This window comes from Asparagus officinalis, chromosome 4, assembly GCF_001876935.1.
Source record: "Asparagus officinalis chromosome 4, Aspof.V1, whole genome shotgun sequence".
NCBI classification, from domain to species: Eukaryota; Viridiplantae; Streptophyta; class Magnoliopsida; order Asparagales; family Asparagaceae; genus Asparagus; species Asparagus officinalis.
In genome coordinates, this window is record NC_033797.1 from 32,346,971 (window position 1) to 32,353,911 (window position 6,941).

At 31.1% G+C, this 6,941-nt stretch overlaps 1 protein-coding gene across 1 annotated transcript in view; it reads right to left on the reverse strand.

Annotated features, from left to right (window-relative positions):
• Positions 1 to 412, reverse strand: part of LOC109837125 (acidic leucine-rich nuclear phosphoprotein 32 family member A-like) — a 3,437-nt gene extending 3,025 nt beyond the window's left edge. The window contains exon 1 of the mRNA XM_020405224.1: positions 385 to 412. The gene's annotated coding sequence lies outside the window, so the exon portion shown is untranslated. The remainder of the gene's footprint in view (positions 1 to 384) is intronic.

Here is a 6,941-nt window from a genome sequence, read left to right on the forward strand (position 1 = left end):
TTTTATTTACTGAAATCGACCGGTTTTCTCGCCACGTCAGCGTCGTGGCGAGAAAGCTGGTCGATTAATTTTTAATCGTCTTCGTAAACAGTCGGGGTTGGCAACCCCGACTGTTTAGTTCAGCGCCCGCTAACAGCTTCACTAAATGGTCGGGGTTCCCAACCCCGACCATTTAGTTAACCTCTTAACAGGCGATGGACTAAACAGTCGGGGTTGCCAACCCCGACTGTTTACGAAGACGATTAAAAATTAATCGACCAGCTTTCTCGCCACGACGCTGACGTGGCGAGAAAACCGGTCGATTTCAGTAAATAAAAGGATACACAGTCGATTTTGATAATAAAAAATTAAAATCAGGCTACAGTGAAAATTTGTTCTTTTGAAATCGGGAGAAATTGCAAGGAAAATATGACCGTTGGAGAGCAAAGCAAGGGGGGGTGTTTTGGAGAAGGGACTTGATTTATTTACAGAAAACTAGCCGTTGAAGGTGCAAGATTCAAGGGTTTTGTTCTTCTTTCCTTTTTTTCCATCAAGAATTTACGCAAGATTTTAGTGTGTAGGCTCCATGTAAGGTTGGCTTAGGTCCATATCCGCGGGCTGACCCCGCGCCCGGCCGCTCCATGGGTCACTCGACCGAGCGACCCGGCGTCCGGCTAGTGATCGGCGCCGCGACCCGGTACATGATATACCCACGGGTGCAGCCGGGCCCAACGCACCAGGAACCCAAAGCTATAGGTCTAGGATCAGAGAAGTAGTTCCGACCCACCTAGCCCAGCTTAGGCTCGTCCCGGACAGCCTTGACCCATGATAATGTTTTTTGAAATTTCAGCCTAACACAAAATTAGCTCATCTTTAAAATAAAAATATATATATAAACCTAGTGTGTCATTTGTCGGGTTGAAGAGTTAATGACTACCCTTTTTATTTGGGCTGTTCGGAAAACTTTTTCATAGTTTTGTATGGGAACATAATGGCTCCCATTTTGTATGTTTCTTGCTAGATGCCACACTTTTAGTGTTTGAATGAATAATGTTTTTAGGGGAAATTGATAGGTAGCACATTTTGCTTAGTATGAGAAGCAAAAAATAGACTGGTGACAAAACCGATGAACCTTATCATTCATATATATTTAAGTTTACTTTGTGAAATGAGATGTAACTCATTGCTTTTTTAGAAAAATAAATATTTTTTTTTCACAATAATTAGTGTATTTGCACATACAAAGACACGTGAAATTAAGATTAAATTTTCATCTGAACAAATCTTTCTCTTAAATGTTAGTTATGTTGTAAATACTCAATGTTTGTAACTTAGTTGTATATATCAATGTCGGAAATATGATTTAGCAAGAAAATAGAGACAGACAACCTCACTACAAATTTTGAGTTACAATATTTATGTCTTACATGATATATTTCAAACTTTCAAATAAAGTAATAAAGATATCATAATATTTAGTAGAGTAAATATGAAAAAAGTTCACAGTTAGTGGCATCCAATAAGTAATCATATGATATATTTGTGTTTAAAGAGAAAAAAGATCATGCAATAGCTATTTCCTATAGATGGTTTTAAGAGTGTAAGGGATACAACTATATATTTTTTTCCATCCTTAGATGATATTCTATTCAACTTTTTTTCTAGTCATAATTAGAAGTTCAATACTCAAGAAAAAAGATTCAGGTAACAAGTATTTTAAAAATATATTAACGATTAATGCTTTTATTATAACAAAGAGATGACATTTATCTTCAATCAAAATATAGTTTAATAAATATTAATACAAGTAAAGATAAAAAAGAAAAATATAAAAAGGAAAAAAATGCAGTTCATGGGCCTTCCCGCTACCCAAACCGCATTGGGCCTACCCGCTACCCAAACCGCATTGGGTCTAATCGGAGTTGGCTTGGATCCATGCGGGTCGTGGGCTAGGCTAGGTCCAATGTCAGGCACCGGGTCAGAGAAGTAGGTTCGACCCACTTTAACCCGACCGGGCCTGAATCAAGCCCGATATGGCATAAACCCTGCAAGACTGGTTCATGAGCCTGAATCGGCCCAGCCCACCACCAACCCTAGTTCCATGGAGCCAAACCTTTTTCACTGGACACGAACTCATTTTTTGGGTTTGATTGTAACCGAGACCAAAATGGATATGCTTAGAGTTAGAACTAGATGGATCCGGTTCAAATTCAAATAATTCATTGGTGTTGAACCCAAATCTGAACTGGCTCTAAATTCATGGTATTATGAGACCCAAAGGGGATCAAGACCCACACCTCACATCAATAGTGAAGGAGTCAGGAACCCATGACATTGGTGATTGGTGTCATAATATACGTAAAAGGATGTTTTTTTTCCTGGCACTCAATAATCATAAACTTTAATTAGATATAAAAACTATTTGACTAAATACTATTACAATTGGCCCCTCTATATATCTTCGCGTTTTGAAATCGCTGCATAATAAGATCATTTAAAATACCAGTAGATAAATCCTTTTCAATGTAAATTTATGAATCTTTTCCCCCCAAAGTTTATGCTATGGGTTGCTCTTTGATATGTGGTGAATTGGCCCATTTAAGTTAATGGATCTAGGTAAGTTTATTTTTAACTTTAGCTCATTAAGAGTAAGTGGGTCATTACTCATTAGTCAAATGATTTTTAGAGTGTTACTTTACTTTATAAGCTCGAATATGCTTCTTTAATTGTATGACGATTTATGGTGGTGGCACTTGACGCCACACTCTATATGCTAGAGCAGCCTCCACACATTAACATGACCCATTAATTAAATGGTTCACGGCCTAATCCCCAACCTCATTCTTTATTATATTTGTAAAATTATTTAAGAGGTAATTTTTAGAAAGAAATTAATGGATGTCATATGTCATATGAGAAAATTGTTTTATGTAAATGATATAGCTAAAATTTAACTAAGTGTATTTATCTGATTCTTTTTCACTTGATTAAAATTAAATCACATCATTATATATTGAGTGATTCGCTTTTTTATATAATAAGTATATTTGATTTTTTTTTATTTCAGAAACTCGTTTGTAAAAGACACTAAGAGCTGTATAATCACTCATTATTCAAATAATTTTTAGAGTGCTACATTACTTTATAAGCTCAAATATGTTTCTTTAATTGTATGATGAGTTATGGTGGTGACACTTGACGCCACACTCTATATGCTAGAACTGCCCCTACATATTAACATGACGCACTGATTAAATGACTCACAGCTTAATCCCCAACCTCATTCTTTATTATACTAGATTGGATGCACGTGCATTGCACGTGGTTAAAATATCATTATCTTTTTTATTCTATTTTCTTACGTAACTCGGTTGTGAAATATTTCTTTTTTACTTCACGTGAAAACATAAAATAATTTATTATCTATATATTATATAGTTAATCAAAAGTATTAAATTTACCATAACCAAAGTCAAAATTACACAATCAATTCACATTAAGTACAATTTACAATAAATAATACATGAATGTCAATATCCTTTTATAAAAAATAATTTTTATGCAAATAATTTCATTCTCATCGCAATCCTATGCTTTCATCTTATAATATGCACAAATTCACAGTATTTTATACCCTTATAATTTTAATAATTAATTTTTACTTTAATGTTATATCCCATGAGGCTAATAATTTTCTAACGAAAGATCATATACTAATTATCATGGATCTTAACTATAAGAATTTTTCCAAGGTAATACTACCATACTCTATATGTTTATGTTCTAGATTGTCAAAGCAAGCTATGAAATAGTTAATGAATATATTTTATGCTAGTATGTACTTCTTGGTAGAGTAACTTGTTATTTTTTGAGACATAAATTTTTTTTTATAGCTAACTTTGACTATTTCACATAACAGGAGATTTGCTCATGTCTTTAAATTATGTTAATTGTTTTAACGGGCATGAGATTTCTATTTATTTGAAGATCCTTCTCCATTTCATTCGATTACTCTTACAATTTTGAACTTTTTCAGCTCAATTGCCTCAGTTACACCTTCTATTAATACTCATCTCTATTTCATAGCATCTAATGGCTAGTGTTACTCTGATAAGATATAGTTATTCTCATTCAAGTCTATCAAGTGGTGAAGACCCTAAATCTTTTGAAATGATATATATTAAATATCTCATAATAAAATATCAAAAAACTTAAGCAACATATATTTGAGTAGTTTTACTCTCATAATTATTTTTAACCAACATACCTATTGAACATCTCAAGGGCTTGCAATTAGTGAAGACTCTAAGTATTTTAAAATGATATATATTGAACATCTAATGATCAAAACATCAGAAGCAATTAGTGAAGACTCTAAGTATTTTAAAATGATATATATTGAACATCTAATGATCAAAACATCAGAAGAACTTAAATATGGCTAAAACTAATTTATACCACTTTTCGCATGTGTCTATAAAGTATAATATTATAAATGTAAAATATTTAAAATGAAATGCATTAAATTAGAATTTAGTTTCAAATTAGGGGCCCTTATTTGATTAATTTTATATACATAATTCCTTTTACTTATCATACATATTGAACATTTTAAAAGCCTAAATATCCAAGTTTTCACTTTTCAAACTACTTTTTAGTCATAAAAAAACCCTTTTCCACTAAGTTGGTTGCATATAGTAAAATATTGCATTTTTTCTATTTGATATAGTCAATTATTAAGCAAACGATATATCTTATGTTTAGTGCAGATAACTATGCGAATAAAGTAAAATATTTTAAAGGCTAAATATCAACAAAATGACCCCATTAACTTTGGATGATAATCAGATAATCCCGCATAACTTTAATAATATCATAAAATCCACTAAACTTTAGGGGTTATAAAAAATTCTTTTAAGCTTGAGATTTTATCAGGGAAACCACTCTAAAAGCAATAATCTTAGGGGAATTTTCTAATAAAATCTCAAAGTTGAGGGACTTTTTTTTGATAAGATCTAAAAGTTTAAAAGTGTTTCTCATAATCACTACTTAATGAGATTTATAATGTTATATCTAAAAAATATTGGATTATATCTAGAAAAACCTCCTCAACTATCTTAATATGAGGAAACCCCCTCAAGCTTAAGCCTATTGTAGAAAAAAAACCCTCAATTATGAAAATCCTCAAAATTAACATCATTAATTCATGTGTAGTTAAATGATCAAAGTACACCTTAATAACTCAATAGGTTTTACATTTTTTCACTTAAGCCCCAACATTTTTTAGCAAAAAACCTAAAATAATCATTGTTTATAATTTTCAGATCTTTTCAGAGGTTTATTGTACTTATTGAAATTTTTAAGAGGTTGATTGTAATTTTTAGATATTAGAGAGGTTTGTGTCTAATGTATGATTTTTCAAAGGGTTGTTTATACTTTTATAATTTTTTAGGTTTTTGTAATCTTTTCAAGGTTTCTTTGTAGTTTTCTAACTTAAAGGGTTAATTTATTATTTTAAAGATGTTTAAGGGGTTGTTTGTAATTTAAAAGTTTTAGGACGCCATTTGTAGTATTTTACTTTTTATGAGATTTTTTATATTTTTCATATGTTTATTTAAATTTTTAGATTTTTTAGGGTTGCTTATAATTTTTAATTTTTAAAGTGGTTGGTTTGCTTTTTTTTTAAGAAGTTCTGTGTAATTTATGAATTTTTGTGTCATTCATAATTTTAGAACTTTAAGAGTTTTTTTTTCAATTTTAAGATTTTCAAGGTTTTTTATAATTTTAATTTTTAGGAGACTATATGTTTTTTATAAATTTTCTGAGTATTATTTGTAATTTTAGAATTTTTAGTAGCTAACTGTAATTTTTCCTTTTTTTGTTGTTTATCAATTTATGTTTAACTTACAAATAAGATCGATTTGAGAGGTATATACTATTCTTGAGGGTTAATTTTAGTCGATGTGAAATTTTAGGGTGAAGCCATTTTTGAACTTAAGTGTAAATTTCAAAATCTTTTGGATGCTTTCTAAAATTATCTAACTTACTAAGGATTTAATAAGAACTGCGGATATTTTGGGAGTTTAATGCTCAATTTAAAGTTCTGAGAGGTTCATTAAAATTTACTTTTTAAAATAATTAAGGAGGGACAATGATAATTTTTTATATTTTATAATTGTGGATAGTTAGAGCTTTTTTAGAATTAACAAAATTTTGAAATTTCTATTTTTTTAATAGAAATTTTTGATAATGGATATGAATAGTTTTTATCTAATGGATATGATAGTTAGAGTTTTTTTTCCTAGAAACTCGTTTGTAAACGACACTAAGAGTTGTATAATTTTTATTTCTTGAGTTGTGTGAGTTCACAAATTGTTAGTGGGAAAGAGGGGCGGGGCTGCAAGGGGAGGGGATGTAAGGATTTTCTGAAACGAAGTGAAGCTAACTGTCTGTCTCAACACTCAGAGTTTTCTTGGTTAGGTGAATATACGCCTTATTTGGTATGTAGGAACCTAGTTGAGTGGGAATGGAATGAATGAATAAAATGTTAGGACATACGTTAATAAGAATGCCTTAAACGGAGACGCAATACTAAACGATTTTGGAATCATAGAATAAATACACAAATTCAATCACAGTACTCACAGATATAACGTAGTTCACTCTTACGGACCTACTCCATGGTGCAACGACAACACCCAGTTCTTTTATATTCCAAAAGAATTAGATCAAAGAGAACATCCTCCCTTGATCAAGATACACTCCAAAAATTCTCACAAACCCTCTCCTTGATATTAGGAAAAATAGAGATTTTTTCCTTTCTCCCACTCTTTTATACAGGAGTTGTTTCTAGGATGATTTTTCCTGAAGAATTTTGACCCTATTTATAGTGTTTTGGAAATACTATGCACTAATAAAATATTATTATGGTGGGACTCGTCACCCTTTTTTTCAAACTTTTC